Source organism: Camelus ferus, chromosome 2 (genome assembly GCF_009834535.1).
Source record: "Camelus ferus isolate YT-003-E chromosome 2, BCGSAC_Cfer_1.0, whole genome shotgun sequence".
Classification (NCBI taxonomy): domain Eukaryota; kingdom Metazoa; phylum Chordata; class Mammalia; order Artiodactyla; family Camelidae; genus Camelus; species Camelus ferus.
Window position 1 is genome coordinate 58,113,481 of NC_045697.1, and position 22,106 is coordinate 58,135,586.

At 34.9% G+C, this 22,106-nt stretch overlaps 1 long non-coding RNA gene across 1 annotated transcript; it reads left to right on the forward strand.

Annotated features, from left to right (window-relative positions):
* The first annotated feature begins 3,286 nt into the window (after nucleotides 1–3,286).
* On the forward strand, nucleotides 3,287–19,800 carry LOC116657328. Its single transcript, XR_004312454.1, has 3 exons — nucleotides 3,287–3,412; nucleotides 8,286–8,290; nucleotides 19,791–19,800. It is a non-coding gene; the product is annotated as an uncharacterized LOC116657328 (long non-coding RNA).
* Nucleotides 19,801–22,106: the final 2,306 nt, after the last annotated feature.

Genomic DNA, 22,106 nt, shown 5'->3' on the forward strand with positions numbered 1-22,106 from the left:
TTTTGGCAAGATTTATAATGGAATTTGAAGTGACTTGTAAGCTATCTTCAGATATAGAGATAAATCTTTACTTGGCATGTAGAATGCATTAGCCAAAATTTATTTGCTGCTTTTCTTAAAATGAGAAACATAATGATGTCTTGGTAAAGTATAAACATGAGGATGAGGGGGAAAGATTCATTGTTTACTTAATAAGTTGCTCACAAATTCAGATTATTTAGCAGCTATCTTTCTAGCCTGAGCATTCATGTTCAACAACTGATGATATCCATATAATAGAAATACCATTGATCAGGTGGAAAAAAGAGACTTGAACATTGGCATTATTAAGTAGTTTTTGACTTTTCATTATACATGACAAAAATTGTAGTGTTAATGGTTAAAAAGAATGCATGAGATATCTTCCTTCACTGAACATGCCTGGTTAAAAAAAAAAAAAGATGTGTAAGTCAGTGAACCTTTCATTAGCATATGACACAATTAACTAAATTCCCTAATAATACTGAATGTACTGAATAATACATTTACTGAAAATTTCAGCACTGAATGGTGCCACCTCTTTGGAAACATTAGCCTAGCACTTCTGTATAGGGGTTCCACTGACATAGCTCAGTAAGCTGGGGAATATTGGTTTACATTTCTCTCTTTCTCTCTCTCTCTCTCTCTCTCTCTCTCTCTCTCTCTTTCTGTGTGTATGTATATATATATATATATACACACACATATATACATATATATTGTTTTTTTCTTTACAAAAGGAAATTGATCAGACAAGGAAGCTGATATGCAGTGATGTTTCTCCATTCAACCTAGATTTTTCATAAATAGACATTTATTTTAGCCATTAAGCAAAAGAGAAATAAAAAAATCTCACATGGTAGGTAATGTAAAACATCATCTTTATGGTAAAATATTGATGCTTTACAGTTGAATGTAAAATTTCCATGAACTTTTAAGAATAGGGCAACGGGACACCAAGCAATTCATTAGGTGTCCTTAGTTTATGATCTTATGCCATTAGAGATACTTCTATAAAAACTTGTAGAAACATAGCTATAATTTCGATCTTTGGTCATGATTTCACATCTTTTCAATAATTCAATAACTCTGCTCAACTTTGTCCATCAGCAAATAGTACCACCCTGAGGAACCATCAGCCCTTATCCCTCATAATGATCCTCTCACTGTAAAAACAGAAACCCATGTCCTGGTCTCAGATCCCAGTGAAAGGGGCCAGACACTCTGGCAGCTGAGCCAACTGGTAACTAATAAAGGCCGTAGTGGGCACTTCACAAAAAACAGCACACAATATGTATGTCTCTGTTTCCCATTGCTTTCAGGCTTTCACAGGAAACAGAGAAGAATCTTCCAAAATGTCTGTCTGCAGTATAATAAAATAATGTAGATTCAGTATTAATATCATGAAACACTGATAAATGGTGAAAATACAAACATGATAATAATTATAAAGGGCACCCAGAGAGAAAAGAACAAGTCTGTTTGAGGATGGCTTTTACTTTCTAGCAAAAAGCGAGGAATATTACTTCTCCAAAAATCTCAAATACAGAAATAATTTAGAATGTGCCTTTATCTTGCTTCTCTGACCTGTGCTTCCATAAAAGGTTAATATTTGGATTATTTGGCTGGCTTCTGTAAAATCTAATGCTAGATACTTCTACAGACTTAATGATTCCCTGGATATGGAAAAACAGCCAGGCCTGTCCAGTGCAGCAGCAGCGTCTCCCTACATTGCTGCCGCTGTGCTTGGTACTTCAGGCCTGCTTTGCATTCATCCCCACTGCATTTGGTGAAGCCTGTTCATGAAAGAGAGCGGTAAGGATTTCCTGCAGATTCCAGTCTCCTTGATTTATTAACCGATTTCTATACAGTGGTTGTTTTAATACACTCCTCACTAGTGATGGCACAGAGAATAATTACCATACTATAAATGATCAGGAAAGTCATTTTCAATATGAAACTAATAATCTTTGATTATTGAAAGTCTAGATAGACCCAATCTCTCTTTTCTAGGATACTGCAATAACAAGGTATAAAGCAGTGTCTTAAATACTCTTTCAGTGTGTTAATGTCATTGACATCAGTGAGAGGGTCAAAGCAAACACACGTTTTGTAGGGCTAATGGTTTTCCTTAAGTTTCCTTGCAGCACAGTTGAAAGAATTATCAACAGATTTAGCAATAAAATGACCAAAATATTCATTATGAGGCAATTCTAATAAATTGTGTATTTTTTAAAAAAATGCATTCAGCTTAAACAGAAACATATCAAACTATGATTTCAATGAAATGGTCTTAATTGGTGCTAGAAGTAAAATAATATATTACTAAAGAAAAATACTACATAAAATCAATTTTGAATCACTGCTTGGGTCGATGAGCTCAAACTAATATTGATATTGTATGCGTCACTCTTAACTAAAGAAAAATAACACAGCTAGAAAATGTTCATATAATGATGTTGCTCCGGTTGGCTTTCTGCCACTTAAGCAAGTAACAGTGGCTTTTTGTTAGGCTAGTAAAATTATATTCTGGTGTGAAAAAAAAAATTATCCTTTAGTAACTATTTCCATTATATAAAAATGTTCAATAGTTCAAAGTTCATTTGAAACTTCTTTTATAAACTTTTTTTTGGATTAATAATGTCTGGAAATTAGATATTCACAACAGAGAATTTTCTTTTTCTATCTCTTGATTTTTCTCTAACATGAATGAATGTTATGAATACCTTCTTCTTCCTTTTGGTTTTATAGATACAAGAATAAGATATTTGTTTTCCAATTCAGCATTCTAAAACTGTTATCTGCCAAATCATATAAAGTTAAGAATGCTCACAATCCCTACATCACCATGAACCACTATGATCTATACCTCTCTGTCCATTTTTTTTAATACAGCCACTGTGACAGCATGGACCTTTTAAATGGCAACATTGCTGTTGACACCATCACAGTACATCTTGAACTGCAGAGTTCTTTCCTCATTAATGTGACTTTTTAATAATTATTATTTTTATAATTCATTTTATCATGACTTCTTTGTATGGATATTTTAGGCATTTGGACACTTGAAAAAACAATTTTCTTCTGTAAGAATAAAAAAGCTCTACTTTTTTTTCCAAATGGAGTTAGAGTTTATAGATTCCTGTTCCTTTTCCCTTCTTTTCTTTTTCTTTCATTCGTTCCTTCCACAAAATCCTCAGAGAAGCAATAAATAATTGCATCATATTCTAGTTCACTAAATATTAATTTAGTAACTTCATGTGAAAATACTTTCTCCTATTTGTATATCCTCAGTGAATCCTTTTATATTTCTTCAAGTAAATAGCATTTTTGTGTAAGAATAATATGGATAATATGGATGAACTGTAATAGTTACACTTTAATTTTACCCACTGTATTAGTCAGGGGTCACCAGAGAAATAAAACCAATAAGAGATATATATATATATATACACACACACACACATATATATACACACACATACATATATATTCACACACACACATATACACATTTACACACATATGTGTATACATATATATATATATATATATATACACACATATATATCTTTACATCTATCTCTCTATATATATCTACCTATCTAAAGAAATTTATTATAAGGATTGGCTCACACAATTATAGAGGCTAAGCCCTCAATCTGTTGTCTGCAAGCTGGAGACTCAAGAAATTTTGTGGTGTAGTTCCAATTCAAGTCCAAAGACCTCAGAAGCAAGAGAGCTGATGGTACAAAACTCAGTCCAAGGGCAGGAAAACACTGATGTCTCAGCTGACCTCTCAGGAAAAGAGAGCAAATTCTCTCTTTTTCCACATTGTGTTCAATTCAGGCCCTCAGTGAATTAGAGGATACCCACTCACATTGGGGAGGGCAATCTATTTTATTCAGTCTACCAATTCAAATGTTAATCTCATCCACAAACAACCTCAGACACACTCAGAAATGATGGTTAACCAAATATCTGGACACCTCATGACCCAGTCAAGTTGATACATAAAATTAACTATCACATTCACATATTATTGTTCCATTTGACTATTTTTCCCTGTTAGTGCTGATAAAATACATTACTTTATAAAATTATGTTGATATATCATTCATAATTACTTTCTCTCCAAAACTAGGACATGTGTTTCATTTGCTTTCTGTACACTCTTTTTTCTTTTTCTTTTTCTTTTTCTTTTTCTTTCTTTCTTTCTTTTTTGGTATGGGAATCCAATAATCAGGTATATTACAGGAATTCAAAAAGTAACACAAAACAGGCCTTGACAAAGCAGAAGGAGGTGAGAAGAGGAGATCAGGATACGGAGAAGGAGGATACTGAGCTCACCTCCCCCCACGAACACATCAGAAAAATATCTACACGTGGAGCAAATCTCACTAAAAACAAACTGGAGGTGCCAGAAAAACTGTTATACAACCAAGGCTGTAAAGAAAGAACCACACGGAGTCAGGCAGGAAGGGAAGAAGTAATCAGGTCAGGACTTGGACTCTTTAGGAGGGGATACAGAAGAGGAGGAGGATTACATAGGCATGGACATCCTCCCTGGTGAGTGAGCCATTTGAACCACATTTTGGGCACCACAGCCCTGGGGTTCAAGACCAGGAAAATGAGTTCCCTTAGCTGTTAACTATAATCTTCTTAAATAGATGAATTATTTTATTTATTATTTCAGTTACATATGTTTCCAGGTATTCTGAGTTCCACCTGATGATATCTGTAATGTCAATACTGAACATGTATTTGCTAATAAAATTGAGATTACAAAGAACTAAACATTAAAAATATGAACTGTTCTAACATCAGTTAATATTATATTTCCATCTTCTCTTAGGGTAATTTTCTTCTTCAAAAGTAAGGTATGTAAATATCAAATATTTGGTGAATTTTCACTACAATTCACATTCTTCTTAATTTATTAAGGAAAAATATAATTAAATAAAAATGGACATTGATCTATTTTTCTAGTTTAAGATTTTTTTGTTGCATAAGTGTGTAAACTACCGTACTGCGCATTTTGGGGCATGAGGTATTAAAACATTACTCTGGTTAAGACTACTGTTATCTATTGAAATTAATTCCTAATATTTGGTATTTATTTAGAAATATTTAATTTAAATAACATTTGAAATCATCATGACCTTATTTTTAAGAAAGTTTTATTATTTGATTGTTCTATGGTATTAAATTGTTCAATTTTCTATGAAGTTTAATCAACTATATATCATATATAAACACATACATATGTATTTTATAAGTAACTGTCATTTTTATAGAATATATAAGCAAATTAAAAAGTTAAACCAGAACTAAAATTATATTTGTCTGCTACCAATTGGGAATTGTCAAAGGCTTTGTCATATCATCTCAATCATAAAAGCACAGATTTTCATAAATTTAAAGAAAACAGACAAGGCATGTATCTGTTGCCTTCATTATAATGGGTAAGAAATGACTCAACAGTTAACACCGGGGCATTGCGTCCAGTAGGAAGATATAAACAGAGTGATAACGTCAGCAGTATATGTGATTCTTTTTCAGCCTAAAATCCAAGTAAGATGTTAATGCTTATATTCAGGGAGATTTTAGGTGTTCTGCCCTTGGTGGCAAAAAGAAGACTGTTACTATGGCCAGAAAGAAGAGCCCAGCATAGAAAAACAAAGAGAATTCACGGTATGGAAACAAAACGATAAGATATTTTATGGTATTGACACTCCCAAGGATTAATGTATTTGACAATAGTGATACTCCCAAGGATGCATCAAGCACAGAGCTGTGCAGAGCATAGTGGACAGAGTAGGCTCGAGAGGCCCCACTAGACTAAATTATGCAGAAGTGCATCAAGACTGAGATAATAGCAAGCAATTGATTGTATCAGTGCAGCACAACTGGTCATGATTGAAAGATATCTGGGAAAAACATTGAAAATCTTGACTAAAACAGAATAAAGACTGTTTTCCTACCTTTACTAACAATTATAAGTCTACTATCAGAATATAGTGAACAATGATTTTATTTATTTTGCATATTTATTCTTGTATAATGTACATTAAATAAGTGTATTTCCCATCATAGAGTATGATTCGTTATTCTCTATAAATCTGTTAGAAACAAGACAAATGATTTTTTTTTAATCCTTACAAGTATTTAATATACAGGTACTTGGATTAAATTTATCATGAGCTTTAGTCAAGTGAGCAGAAAGAAATGTGGTATGACTTTTAAAATCCTGTCACTGTAAGACCAACTTCTGTTTGGGTCCCTTAGAGCTTCTATTTTAAAAAGTATGATTAATTTTGGTGAAAGAAATACTGTGTAAATAAATGGAAGGGGAAATGTATATAGACATTGACAATAAAAAGCATGGTTACACTTCAGACTCATAGACATAGTGGATAATCTTCTGGTTACCAGAAGGAAAGGGAGTGGGAAGAGATAAATTGGAAGTCCAAGACTTGCAAATATTAACTACTATATATAAAAACAGATAAAAATATTTCTTCTGTATAGCACAAGGAACTATACTCAGTATCCTGTGGTAACCTATAATAAAAATGAATATGAAAATGAATATATGTATGTATATGTATGACTGAAGCATTATGCTGTACACCAGAAATTGACACATTATAACTGACACATTGTAACTGGTTACACTTCAATAAAAAATATATATAAAAATAAAAAAGTATAGTTATACTCAAATATAATTATTTTTTATCTGCCCCTCACCAAAGTAATTGTATTTTTCTCCTTCTTCCTATGGAGTCTCTCCAAATTGATTTTTCAAGTAATGCCACATTATTAAAAAACTGTCTGTGAAAAGAAAAAAAAATTTAAGAAATCTGCCTTCTAAGGTTGTGAATTAGCTCTTTTCGAATAACTATTGACAAAGCCATCAAATACAAACTGGCCAAATGAATTGTTATGTGATATGAAGCAAATAATTCACTTTCCATCGTACTTGACTATCTTTTCATTCTTGCCCATAAAAAGTAATGTTTTGATAACTAGCATTTCTGATACCTTCCTGGGAGGAAATAATATTGTATCAATAAAAAAAGATCTGATGCACATCTAGCATTTAATGGGTTCAATTAAATGCTCTGTCCCACCCTCTACCCCCAAAATACATTTTTTCTTGTTGTAGGGAAGAAAATCAAGCTTAGTGTTCAGCTCTGGTAGTCAACTTCCTATAGAAACTCTTACTGCAGTAAGTTCCCACTCAGGCAAAGTGAGGTTGTGATCCTCTAACCACTTTTGCTCTCCTTTCCTAACAAAATGATACATACCAACTGAGTGAGGATCTCCTGCAGTTTTAGAAAAGAGAAGCATTCTCTTTATGTATGATTAAAGGAGTTATTGCAATAGAAAGCTATCATAGAAATTTTATAGTTACTATTGTGCTATTATAGCTGTTATTAAATTGAAATTACTCAAAAGTAAAGAATAATTACTAGATAAATTAGAAAACCATGGGAATGCAAGTTTATAAAAAAAAGTCTTGGAAGAAATTATGGAAGAGTTGAGTATACATATTTGAATTTATTTAGAAAAATTTATTGTAGGTAGGTAAGGTAAGGAAAATTAAGGTGGAAAAATACACTATAAAGTAATAAAGCTTGACAATGATATTTCAAAGGCATTGCATGTCTCCACAACAAATGGTCACCAAACTGATTTGAAGTACTTAGAAGAAGAACTGATAAGCACATTCTGGTGAGGTAAGATGGGCTTCAGAACAATAGGAGGTAAAAGAGACAATCCAAAAGTTATCAAGAACAAGGCAAATAAACATAACTATTATTTGGAGTTTAAAAAAAATGAAATTTTGAGAGCTATTACATCAAAATGATCATTATGTACTATTTACTGTAGTAAACTTCAGCAATAAAATGTAAGCAAAAGAGAAACAAAGTTTACTATTTGTTGTCCAGTAAAAGAAGAAAGCAAATAGATAACCACAAAAATAAACAGTCATGCTTACAAAGTGATACTGTCTATGAAGTAAAGGAAACTGATGCTCTGAGATTATTAAAGAAGGAAATTATTTATTTTAAAGATTCATGGAAGGGTTTTTTTGAGAAATTGACTTTCAAGCCAAAACCTCATTAATGACTATGAATAGCTTGGCAAAAGTATTTGGAGCACAGAGTGGAGGGAGTCAACTAAACAGAGGTGTGCTTCAAACAAAGAGAGATGAAATTTTAAAGGCCTAAAAGAATTTTCCAGACCCTGACTGAAAGCCAGGGTGTTAAGAGTAAGTGATAACAGGAGTGGTGGAAGATAAAGTGGGATAGGCATCAGGAGAGCAAGGTCATAATTTTTTAATTTTATCTTGAATGCAATGCAAAGCTATTGAAAAATTTAGTCAGATACATATGACACCATCCGATCTATAGTTTATGATAATTTTGGCTGCTATTAGCAGATTGGATCGGTTGGGACCAACAGTGGAAGAGCATTTGTTATAGAAGATAAAGCAAGATGACTAAGAAAGTGTCGGGGGTAGAGATGGAGATAATTGTCGTTTTTGAGGCAAAATTGCAGGATGTGGTGTTCAATTATATATGAAGGTTGCTCTGCTTTCTTCCTTGAGCAACTAGTGGATGGTGGTGTCATTTACTGAAATAATGAAGACTACAGGAGGAGCTAGCTTATTTGAAGAGTTAAGACAGAATTAATTTTGGACCTGTTAGGACTGTGATGATTGCAAGATCTCCAAATGTAGATGTACAGGTACAGTCGATTATTACTGATGGGTCCTGAAACTCAAAAGTGAACCCAAGACTGGTGATATATTTTTGGGAGAGGTAAGCATACAAATGGTTTTCAAAGGTATGGAAATGATATGAGTTAGCCAAAGTAAGTGTATTTAGCATGAGAGAGAGAGAGAGAGAGAAGGCACAATGCAAAGACCTGAGGTTGTATGAAAAAGAGAAATAGCCAACAAAGGAGACATAGAAGAAAACATAATGAGGAAAGGAAACACACAGCCGAAAGAACACAGTATCATGAAATTGAATTCAAGACTATTTTTAACCAAATCCAAAATAAATCAAATAATGCGGAGAAGTCAAGTAAGACAAACAATGAGAAATGCCCATGGGTTTGACAACATAGAGGTCACTGGTGACTGTCACATGAGCAGAGGACAAGATGGAACTGGAGCCAATAAAACTTGTGATATTTTCCAATGAAGAGAAGGAGCTGTCTGGATAAATCAACCTACTATCCCAGAGTTACCTTACAGGAACAAATGGAAACAAATGAATAATGTATTTTTATGTATATAAAGAAGTTCAAAGTAATTTCTTACTTAACAAATCAATTAAAATTAGAATCCAGTTGGTTTACTTTTCCTAAAATGTATGCGTAATATCGTATTTTAAAATACAATCTACTTTTTTGTTTTGCATTGCCATTTAATTGCTCCTGGAAAACATGATTATCAGTATTCCAGTAATCTTAGAGGAGAAGAAAAAAGGATAACATGAATCTGACAAATACTCATTTCAAAAGGTCAGCAAAATGAAAGCCAATAAATATTTGAACTAAAGGGACTTCAGACATTTTGAAGTTTACCCCAAACTTAACAGATAAGGAAATTAAACCACCATAAAGAACAGCTTCTTAGTCCAGAATATTCAAATATAAAATTATCTGTGCTATTCTAGTAAAAAAAAAGTCCCCTGAATTCAGTAAATATTAATAATAACATTACTCAGAAATTAGACTTTTCTAAAAATAAACATGAAAAGTAACTTCTATCTGAAACAATTCCTAGAATGCTGATTTCAAAATTGGTCTAGCACAGGGAACAGTTACCTAATTACCTATTAGACTACAAAGTAAAAAATACATACTTTTTCACATTTCAGAGAAATTTTACAGCTAGCTCAGGTGACTGGAATTTACTAGTTTACTAAGCAGGGCTGCTCTTTTCTGATTTTCATTCTTTGACCACAGGAATGCTGGTGGCAAAATCTGATGTCATTCTATGGACTGCAGCTTTTCAATAAACTGTGCTTCAGTTTTAAATATCGGGTTCTTGCTTTACTTGTCTGTTTACACTGTGGTCAACCAGACTCACTTCTACATTTGGAAGAGTTCCCAAGTGGACTCTCAATAACCAAACGAGACAACTTATACAGAAGTACATGCCTGGCCTGATTAAACATGTGATCATCTCTGTGCACTACTTTTCACCTTAATAATTTAAAGACAGTCCTCAATAAAATTTTCATTTTCGAGCATATACTTGGTAGTTTTAAGAAAAGAGGCTAATAAATAAAACTATCAATATTAAGAATAAAGTAACATGGTTTTCACAAGAAGTTAATTTTTCATAGATTTAGGAAGATTACTTTATTGAAATAAGGAAGAAAAATGAGGGAGAGAAGGAGGGAGGAGGGGCGCGAAGGAGGAAGGATGAAAGGAAGGGGAAAAAATATTAACGTGAAAAATATATATTTCTGAAAAAAATTGTTTTCAGTGCCCCTTCCTTGATCTTTTTACAATAAACAAATCTGTCCCTAATTCAGAACACCTTAAGTGGGCATTTAAGATGAAATCAGTAAAGATGAATAATCCAACACTTATATAAGATTGTAACTTCCATCTTGCTGATATTCTCTGTCGCTTTCTCAGCTTGCATGTTTTGATGAAGCAAGCAACAGAGGAAACTCTCCAGGCAACAGTCAGCTTGGAACTGAGGCCCAACAGGCTGTAAAAAATTGAATTTTATCAAAACTACATGAGCTTAGAAACAAACCTTCAAACCTTCTCTAGCCCTGGCCAAAACCTCGATGTAGCCTTGTGAGATATTCTGAAAGAGAGGACCCAGGTAAGCTATGATTCATTTCCAACACCTAGAAACAGTGAGATGATTATTATATTGATTACTATGTGTTATTTTAAGCAATTAAGTCTGCGGTAATTTGTTACTAAGCAATAGATAACACCATGACCTCAAAATCCAGAGTACATGGTACTGCATTGTATATTTGCAAATTGCTAAGACAGTAGATCTTAAAAATTCTCATTACAAGGAAAAAACATTGTGTGTGGTGATGGATGACTTATTTTGCAATATACACAAATACTGAATCATGATGTACAGCTGAAACTTATATAATGTTATATGTCAGTTATATCAATAACAAGAAAAATCTGAAGTACAGATACTGGATAACTTAATTAGTGAAAGTTTTGTCACATACATTATTACACAGTGTGAACTCTGTCCTGTAGATGAGCATTTTTGCTAATAAATTAGGGATGTTATCTCTTGGGAGAATATTTCTCACTTTTAATAAAGTTTCTATAAAATGTAAGGTTTTGCTAAGATCATTTGTAAATGCAAACTAATTTTAAAAATAATGTTTCAGAATTGAGATAATAAGAAAAAAATCTGTAAAAACACTGGGTGAGACACATCGATTTTTTTTTAAATAACTACTTTTTTTAACACAGTCTCAACTTTTACTGAGGTAAGAACTTTTCCCTAGAGCTTGTTTAGTATATTGATCACTTAAATGTAAAATGCCTCCTATTAAGCTACAATAATACACAAACTCATGAAGTTGCTAAAGAATTATTAGAAGATTGTGAATTGAAAAGAGGTAAAAATCCTACCAGTAAATTTAACATATCTGTCCAGTTTTTGATCAAGCAAAACTATCCACATATGGCTTAAAGGCATACACGTATGCCTGAGGCATACACAAACCATACTATTTCAAAGTTTGGAAGAAAAATAAAAACTGTCACTGTGAAGATCGCCACTAGCAAAGGAAAAATAAAAGAAAAATAGCCTTTATGAAATATAAATTACACTGTTTTCAAGCTCCTTGTATGAATATTATTACATAAAATATGCAATGGCCAAAGAAAAAAAGTAACAATTTAAAACTTTTGCCAAAGAAGCGTATGGATAAATATATATGTGAATGTTACATATTTTGTATTATAGATTACAGATTATTGACTATATTTGAAGAGATCATTTTCACTGTGTAAATGCACGATTGAGCACAAGGAAAATCAAGCATGAAAAGCAGATAAAATACAAAGGATGTTGAGAAATATGCTTTTAACTTATCTAAAATCTTATTACTTTTTATCCTCAGTTGATATAAAAATGAATGTATTTTTACATGAACATGAAGCAGCACAACAGAAACAGTAACTAATGTATAAACTGTCTGTCTTTTCAAGACGGCTATTTGCCTTGTGAAGTTACACACAGGAAACTACAGAAAACTAGAGCTCTAGGACCTAATCCAAAATGATGGTTAGAGAAAGAAAGGAAAAAGATTATGGCCTGTGTATTTATTTCTAGGAGAAAACAATAAGATACTTTCTGAGAAATAATAATAAAACATGATGCACTGGGGGTTTTAAAAACACAGCTAATCTATTCATATGGAACCATCAAAGACCTAGAATTGCCAAAGCATTACTGAAGAGAAAGAAAGAGGCTGGAGGAATAACTCTCCCAGACTTCAGACAATACTATAGAGCTACAGTCATCAAGACAGCATGGTGTTGGTACCAAAACAGACCTATAGACCAATGGAACAGAATAGAGAGCCCAGAAATGAACCCACAAACTTTTGGTCAACTCATCTTTGACAAAGGAAGCAAGAATATACATTGGAATAAAGACAGTCTCTTCAGCAAATGGTGTTGGGAAAACTGGACAGCAGCATGTAAAACAATGAAGCTAGAACACTCCCTTACACCATATACAAAAATCAACTCAAAATGGATTAAAGACTTAAACATAAGACAAGATACAATAAACCTCCTAGAGGAAAACATAGGCAAAACATTATCTGACATACATTTAAAAAATTTTCTCCTAGAAGAAATAAAAGCAAGAATAAACAAATGGGACCTAATGAAACTTACAAGCTTCTGCACAGCAAAGGAAACCAGAAGTAAAACAAGAAGACAACCTACGGAATGGGAGAAAATTTTTGCAAGTGAAACCGACAAAGGCTTGATCTCCAGAATATATAAGCAGCTCATACGACTCAATAAGAAAAAAATAAACAACCCAATCCAAAAATGGGCAGAAGACCTAAACAAGCAATTCTCCAAGGAAGACATACAAATGATCAAAAAGCACATGAAAAAATGCTCAATATCACTAATTATCAGAGAAATGCAAATCAAAACTACAATGAGGTATCACCTCACACCAGTCAGAATGGCCGTCATTCAAACATCCACAAATGACAAATGCTGGAGAGGCTGTGGAGAAAGGGGAACGCTCCTACACTGCTGGTGGGAATGCAGTTTGGTGCAGCCACTATGGAAAACAGTGTGGAGATTCCTCAAAAGACTAGGAATAGACTTACCATATGACCCAGGAATCCCACTCCTGGGCTTGTATCCAGAAGGAAATCTACTTCAGGATGACACCTGCACCCCAATGTTCATAGCAGCACTATTTACAATAGCCAAAACATGGAAACAGCCTAAATGTCCATCAACAGGTGACTGGATAAAGAAGAGGTGGTATATTTATACAATGGAATACTACTCAGCCATAAAAACTGACAACATAATGCCATTTGCAGCAACATGGATGCTCCTGGAGAATGTCATTCTAAGTGAAGTAAGCCAGAAAGAGAAAGAAAAATACCATATGAGATCGCTCATATGTGGAATCTAAAAAACAAAAACAAAAACAAAGCATAAATAAAGGACAGAAATAGACTCACAGACAGAGAATACAGACTTGTGGTTACCAGGGGGGTGGAGGGTGGGAAGGGATAGACTGGGATTTCAAAATTGTAGAATAGATTACACTGTATAGCATAGGGAAATATATACAAAATGTTATGATAACTCACAGAGAAAAAAATGTGACAATGAGTGTGTATATGTCCATGAATAACTGAAAAATTGTGCTGAACACTGGAATTTGACACAACATTGTAAAATGATTATAAATCAATAAAAAATGTTAAAAAAAAAAAACACAGCTAATCTTCCTTTACATCATTCCAAGGCAGAAAGCAACTGAATATAAACTCTGCTAATCTTTAAGCAATCAAAGGTGCTTGAGATGTTTTTGCTACTCTTTTCCATCACACACAACTCTCATGATCAGAATGATTAAATACCCGTATCATATTTCCATGTAAGAAAATTATGAAAAATATTCCATGCATACCCGGGACTTTTTTAAGCAAGGAAATGACATTAGCTAATTTGTTATTAAAGGTAACACATATATGTGGAGAGACTATTTCCCCTCCTTTGAACCCAGTTAGATCATTTTGGCTGCATTAACAAGTAGAACGCAAGGTAAAGGATGCTGCATGACTTCTGAGGCTACCTCCTAAAAGGCAATCTCACTCTCGGGAGGCTTGTCCTCGGAAGCCAAGGCTACACGCAAAGGAAGCTGCTCAAACCCACAGCCCCAGGTTTTAGCTGAAAGCCAGCATTAATCACTTGACATGAGAGTGAAGGGGCCTTCAGGTAATTCCACATCCCAGCTGACACCAAATGTGACAGTGACAAGCTATCACCACCAAGCCCTGCCCAAAAGGCAAACTTGTGAGCAAAATAAATGTCATTGTGCTTTAACCCACCAGTTTTGCAGTTATTGTTTTGTAGCCACAAAAACTGGAACGGTTACTTGGTTTTTGTTGCTTGTGTGTGTGTTCATGTGTGCGTCCATGTGCTTTTGGAGGGGAGGCAGTTTATGCACCCAATTAAGAGCTCAATTTTGAACATGTACCGAAAAGATATGCAAGTTGATATGTCAAATATGCAGTTGGATGTGAGTTTGGAATTCAAGGAAAACTAGCCCAGAGATAAAAATACAAAAGCATTAGCACAGATTATAAATAAAATCATCCAGACATGCAGTGTAATTAAGTTAATTTTTTTAAGTAGCTAAGAAAAGTTACATAGAATAATAGCACTAAATCATCAAAATTAATGCTATGGTCTGCAAATTACTAGGCCTCAGGTGTTAGGTATTGACACTCAGTATATTTCTTCAATGAGAATAACATAGCAATGATAACAATAAGATCATTTATTTAGTTACTACATGCCAAGCATTTTGCTCTGAAGTTAAGCTATCTGTACATATGATCTATTTCAAATGCAGATTAAATCCATGAAGTTGTTTTTTAATTTCCTTCATTTAAGGAATATGAAAATTAAGCTTCGGGAGGATGGTAACCAACCCATAGTCATGTAAGCAGTGACTGGCAAGACCTTAATTTTGCTTAATTCTGTGTGACTACTGCTAAATTATGCTGATCTTTTCTTATAAGTTTTTGTATGTTCGCATTTAAGCAGTTTTATTCCAATGTATATTTAAAATTTCTGATGGTTTATATATGCTTATCACATATGCAGTCTTCCCTAATGTGAGATAGAAAAAGGTAAATTTAAAAAGGTTATAGATGTGATATTGTGGGAAAATGTAATGATTTCCCCCCTTTTCTTTTATTACATTTTATAATTTGAAAACAGAGCAATAGGTGTTTGATAGCTTGAAAGAGAGGAGAAAAATACACAGAAGAGTTTTTGCTACACTGCTTGCAATATAACACCAAAATAAGTATGGACAACCACATGTGAGAAATCTATCAAAATCTCCACATGATGTCAAATGATAATATTGATAAATTTTTTTTGCTAAATTATCTGTTTTCTGGTTCATAGGCATACTAGACCTCTATTTATAATGACCTGGTATAAATTTACTTAACTAATAATTATACCTAAATACAACTAAATTTTACTCAGTCAAATCAATCTTATTTTTAAAATTTTATCAAACATTATTATAAAGTCTAAAGATCTATTTAATATTTAAAAAACTTACACAGTCTATTTTAAATACTCATCATGGTCATATTCTAAGATCCATTTGAATAAAAAACTTCATGTTTGCATTCATCCCTTCAATAAGTTTTTTACCACATATTTTCACTTCCCTTATTTTTTTTTCTTATTTATAAACATGAAGAAATTAGCTTAGAATCATGAAAAAACTGATACACCCAAAAGCCACAGTATAAGGAAGCTCTAAGTAAAGAATAACCCACACAGCCAACAAACGAGTCAATTGTCTAATTCTAAATGAATCCCATAAAATTGGACCATAAGAGATCAAGCCTAAATTTTCTTGGGAGAAGCTCTCATAACTGCCAGCTATTTGGCACTATCTCTGATCTGAATGTGTGAATTTGTTCTTAAAAATTTAGATTTACGTGTTCAGAGCCCAATGTGTAGAGGGAGGAGCTGAAGCAATGGATCCAGTTAAGAGCAATGGTGACCAATTCCCCACACATTCAACCCATACTGCGCTTTATTTCTGGAAATAATATGATTGACAGCAATACAGCCTGGTAGCTGTGATTATGAATTCTTGAGTGGCACCTACTTGGTTTTCAAGGTCATCACAACTTTAAAATTTCACATCTTTAAGAAAAAATTACATATCCTGTGTCATCCACCGAGTCCTCTGTATTGACTTGACTCTTTCCCCAGGATTCCCAACATCAGATCAGTCAGCAAATTCCCTTCTTCATTAGGAATGTCTCTTCAATTCTTCCCATAATATAATTAGAATTTTTTTCTATTACTCCGCTAGTCAAGATTCTTGTCATCATAAGTCTGGATTATTCAAGTAGGTACCCAGTCTCTTTCTACACGGTAGATTTAGTCTTTGGTCCCAGTTCTTTGCTCCCTCCCTAAATCGCAGCTGTACTGCCACACCCTTTGCCCTGCACCATTGTGGTACTACTAGAATGCACAATGTATTTTTCTACCCCATTGACGCTGACTTCAGCCACTGACTTGTTTTGGCCAATGGAATGGAAGGGAGTGACAATGACTAGTTCTGAGCTGAAGCTCTAAGAGTCAGCAGGTGTTTCTGCTTCTGCTTGTTTCATTGCTAAGAGGAATGTCCCTGGTAGACCCTGATGCAGGATAGAACACTGTGGGGCAGACCTGAACCCAACCTGCAATCTATAGCAAGCCTAGACAACTGGCAACCTGAAGGCAAAGTGCTTCGGCTGATCTGCAAAACTATGAAAGAGAAGCTATAAATGCCCACTGTTGTGGGCCACTGATACTTTGCGGCTCTCTGCTGTACAACAAAAACTGACTAATATCCAGCCTTTAGGCTCTCTTTCCTCTGTTTGATAGAATGCACTGCTGCCAGTTTTAACCTCTATAATACTACTGGAATTCACCTTTTTACAGCTCAAATGTTTTACTGTTCCCCATCACCTAAAGAAAAATCCCAACATTTTAACTTGATCGTTCACAACCTGGCTACTACTTACTTTTCCTGACTTCAAATACACCTAAAACTGTACCTATTCATTCCTGCACACTGATGAATCCATGGCTACAAAAGCATTTATCATCTATTTCCTGGTTTTCCCTGTAGCTCATTACTCACCTCCTCTCTTCTTATCCTCTTTCATGAGCAACAAATATTTGAAAGCTTTAACATATTTATAAATAATAGTTGCCTCTTGTGGGGAACATCAAAGGTATTTTGTAATCTTGTAGAAAGATTAGGCTGTTGATGTCCACATAAAGGTAGGTGAAGATGGTACACTCTGCCCTTCACTCCTGAAGTCCTTTAAGCCACAAATGCTGAGTGACTCTTTGGTGGTTTAAATAGCTTCCACATACATGGCACTTTTAAGCTGCTCCAGATAGACACTATTATCTTGACTGTGTTTACCATGTTAACTAAATATTTAAAAAGCAATCAAATGGATATACATCTAAAGTGCAAACAGAAATCAGAAGGAAGATGAAGACTTAATTTTTCCTTAGCCCTGATAAGTCAATATGATATTATTTGCTTGTTTTGACTTACAATTTTAAAGAGTTTTTTTGTTGTTGTTTCTCAGTGTTTGAACCCACTCTTGAGATTCTCAGGCCAGCTTGAAACTTACTATGTATCTTAGTTGCTTCCTCCAAATCCCAAATCATAACTATATGCTCAACTGTCCCAGTCATGAATATCTCCTCCTTTGAAGTTTTCTCCCTTATTGGATTGACTCTTTTCATGTGCTGTCTTTTATATAAATTTTATTTTTAAATGGATATATCCAAATCCCCTAGCTAGACAGTAAACCTTGAAGAGTCAAACCAGTCATTTGTAACTCCAAAAACTAAAGGGTACCCTACATATTGTAGGCAGAATGTTAGAGAAGAAAGAGCACAGGATCTGCCCCCATAGACCTAAGTGCAAAATATGACTCTACCAATGGACACTATGACAGTATATGTTACTAAGCTCTCCATACTGTAGATTAATCATGTTTGAAAGCATGGGAAGTGGGGGGAGTAGGAGTGTAAGTATTAATACCTAATACCTAATACATTTGGGACAAGGTATTTGCTTAACAGCTCTTAGTTACCAATCCCATTTCACTGACCTCATATTCTAAAACATGAAAGTTTTCACACAACAGGTCTATTCTGGGAGCCCCCATATCTACCACATTGCTCCAATTTATGATTAAGAGTCTAGTTTTTTTTTTATGAGATTTGTGGAAATTTTTTTGGTTTTGTTCTGGCTTTTTTTTGGGGGGGGAGATAATTAGGTTTGTTTGTTTGTTTGTTTATATAATGGAGATACTGGGAATTGAACCCAGGGCCTCATGCATGCTAAGCACACACTCTACCACTGAGCTATACCCTTCTCCTAGAATGTTAATTTTTTTCCAGAACTGCTTTTCACCAAGATGTCAATACCCCATTGCTATCTGCAGCAAACCACAATCAAAATCAAAGAACTCAGTTCTGTTCCTAGAAATGCAGAAAAGATAACCTAGGTAACACAGCACAGAGCTATGCGAGGTATCTTCCAGACTTAGAGGTAAAGTATCCATTAAAATGGGAGAAAAACTGAAAGGGAAATGAGCACACCATTTTTGTTTGATTTTAATTTAGATGTTCTTTCCTAGCACAGATTAAAATTGACAAAAGTTGTGTTTTATCTAACTAGGTAGCAGCCTGAAGCCAAATTTAAGTAGGGCTGCTTTAAGAAAGCTTCATCTAGTTTCAAAGTTCTGAAATTCATAGTGTGATGCCACAGTGGAGGTCTGATAGCTCAGACCACCTGCTAGGCACTCAATAAATATATGACAACAATTGATTACACCATAGATGCAGTTTAATTATTGAGTACCACACACCTCTTATGATGTATCAGTAACAAACAGCTGTTTATTTGCTTTGTCAAGAATCACCAACTTCAGCATCAACATGATGGCCATAGAATATGTCATTATCTGAAAATTTCATGTTAAGTTTTCAGTTTAAAAATGGAATCTGACTAGTGATAGTCTCTGATCCAACTTTTTTAACTTTCCTCCAGGTGCCCATAAATGGAAAGGAGAAAAGAGTTGTATATAATAATGCCAATAGATAAACAACAAGGACCTACTGTATAGCACAAGGAACTATATTAAATTTCTTGTAATAAGCTATAATGGAAGAGAATCTGAAAATATATGTGTATATAAATGCACATTTATGTATAACTCTATCGCTTTGCTGTACACCTGAAGCTAACATTGTAAATCAACTACACTTCAATAAAAAATAAAATAAAATAAAAAAGCAACCCATAAACTTACTGCCAAAAGTAAAGAGGAAATTTAAGTAACAAAAGCCTTGGAGATACACTGGCAGACCCAATTAATTAAACCATATTTGCTGCTCCATCCTGTGAAACAAAGTACATTTACCATTCTTGAAAGTAGGTAGAAAGTGGCTCCAATCCACAATCAGTTTCTTGAGCAAAAGGCAATAGACCTGGACTCATCAGTGTGAAGGCTTTTTGATGTTGCCTAGAATATGTCACTCTCATTTCCTATTATTAGAATCTTGTCAAAATTATGCTAGAATTTGCATAATACAATTTGCCTTCCAGTCACAGGAATGAGACAGCAAATCTACCAAAGACTACAAAGAACACTTAGCAAAACTATAGATCACACACATGCTTCCTGAGGGCAAATGTCAGTTTTAAACAAAGTGATAATGGCTTCCGTGGGTCAGAGTGACTATGTAGATTACATGGGAGCCTCTTACACAAATTGAGTTTGCCCCTATCCTGAAGCTCTTTTCTATGGACCTTTGCAAGGTGTTCATGAGAAAGACTGGGGACAGGGCAAGAGAACTGAAGTTCCCCTTGTGGCACAGCCTTGGAGAGTGGAGTATTCATACTTAGAGAAGTGCATCAGTGACTCAGGCTGTGCATGAATGCAGGATGGTGAACAGCTGCTGCTGGGGGAGTGGCAAAAAGTCCACTCTTGCCTGGAACCTAACCCTGTTTTGACAGGAAGAGTTGACTGCCATTGAGAGGGGAACGGAATCTTCCCTTCACCAGGTCCAAGGCAAAGACGGGCTGATAGCAGAAGTGAAGGGCTCTCTCTCGGTGGGAATGGGACAGAGTCCTCTTCCACTCCCAATTCCAGCAAAGGCTGGATGCCTCTGAGGGACGGATAGAAAACCTGCCACTTCCAATTCCGCTCTGAAGTAACAGCAGACCAAAGCCATACGCAAAGGCAGGAAATCTGCCCAGGCCCAGTCTCTGCACTGACACAAAACCAAACCCTAGTGCCATGGTAGTAAGAGCAGAGCATTAACTCACAACCAAGACTCCTGACCAACACAAGGAAGAGTCTGGCTACCAGGGCGGGAGGAGCAGGAACACACAGGCTGCAGGGACTGCACCATACATGGGAGACGACGTGTCTGCCCCGCCCAGACGGCTTTTAGAGAAAGCCCCCTCCTGAGTCTCAGAGACACACGGCCTGCTTAACACGGACAGAGGGGACATGTGACCCCCAGAGAAGCCTTGCAGTAAATAACAAGCAACAGCAATCTGTCACACTGCAGAGCCGGGCAAGTGATCCCTCTGTGATACAGCTGCGCAGGATCTGGTGAAAGGAGAGGAGGGAGCACTGAGCCGAACTGTCCAGCACTTTCCTATTTACTGTCATGTGTTGAATCATGTCCCCTTCAAAATTCATATGTTGAAAAGATAATCCGCACTATCTCAGAAGTTGACCTTATTTGAAATAGGGTCATTACAGATATATTTAGTTAATATGAATTCATACTAGAGTAGGGTGGACCCCTAATCCCATGTGCCTGGTGTTCTTATAAAAGGGGGGGATTTGGAGACAGACATTCCACACAAAGAAAATGCCACGTGAAGATAGGAATCATGCTGCCAAAAGTCAAAGGACTACCAGAAACTAGGAAAGAGAGCTAAAGTACGCTGCTGACACCTTGGTCTGAGACCTCCAGCCTCCAGAATTATGAGACAATAAAATTCTGTTTTTGAGTCACTCAATTTGTGGGACTGTTACAGAAGCCCGAGCCAACTATTACATCCACAGAATAAACAAGGTAGCAATACCCCACTGCTGGAGGCATTTGAATCCCACAATGCATTAAAGGTACTTATACCAACAACAGAAACACTAACCCAGCTCAACTACTGACTGGATTGACAGCTAAGCATTGTAAGGACCTGACCAGAAGAAGGGAACTTGTTTGCAGCCGTATATATTTTTACCTCAGATTCTACTGTTCTTTTACACATATTACCCAGTATTCAATCAAATCTTATGAGACACATAAAAAAGCAAAAAAAAGAATCAATTGTCAAAAAAGAAAATGGTCTATAGAACCAGATGGGAGAGCTCAGGTATTGAAACTATCAAACAGGGACATTAAAATAACTATCATTAATAGTTAAATAATCTAATGGAAAAAGTGAGCAAGTCCATGAACAGGTGGGGAATTTCAGCAGAGAAATACAAACTATTAGAAAAAAAGAGTCAAGTGGAAATGCTAGGGGGAGAAAAATACCAGAGATGAAGAAATCTATTAACAGGACTATGAAAAGCTGAGGATAGCAGTGGAAAGAATCACTAACTTTGAATCATTTAACTTGAGATATGCCAATAGAAATTATCCAAACTGAAATACTGAAAACAAACAAACAGTAACAAAAATATTTTAAAAAGGAAAGAGCATCA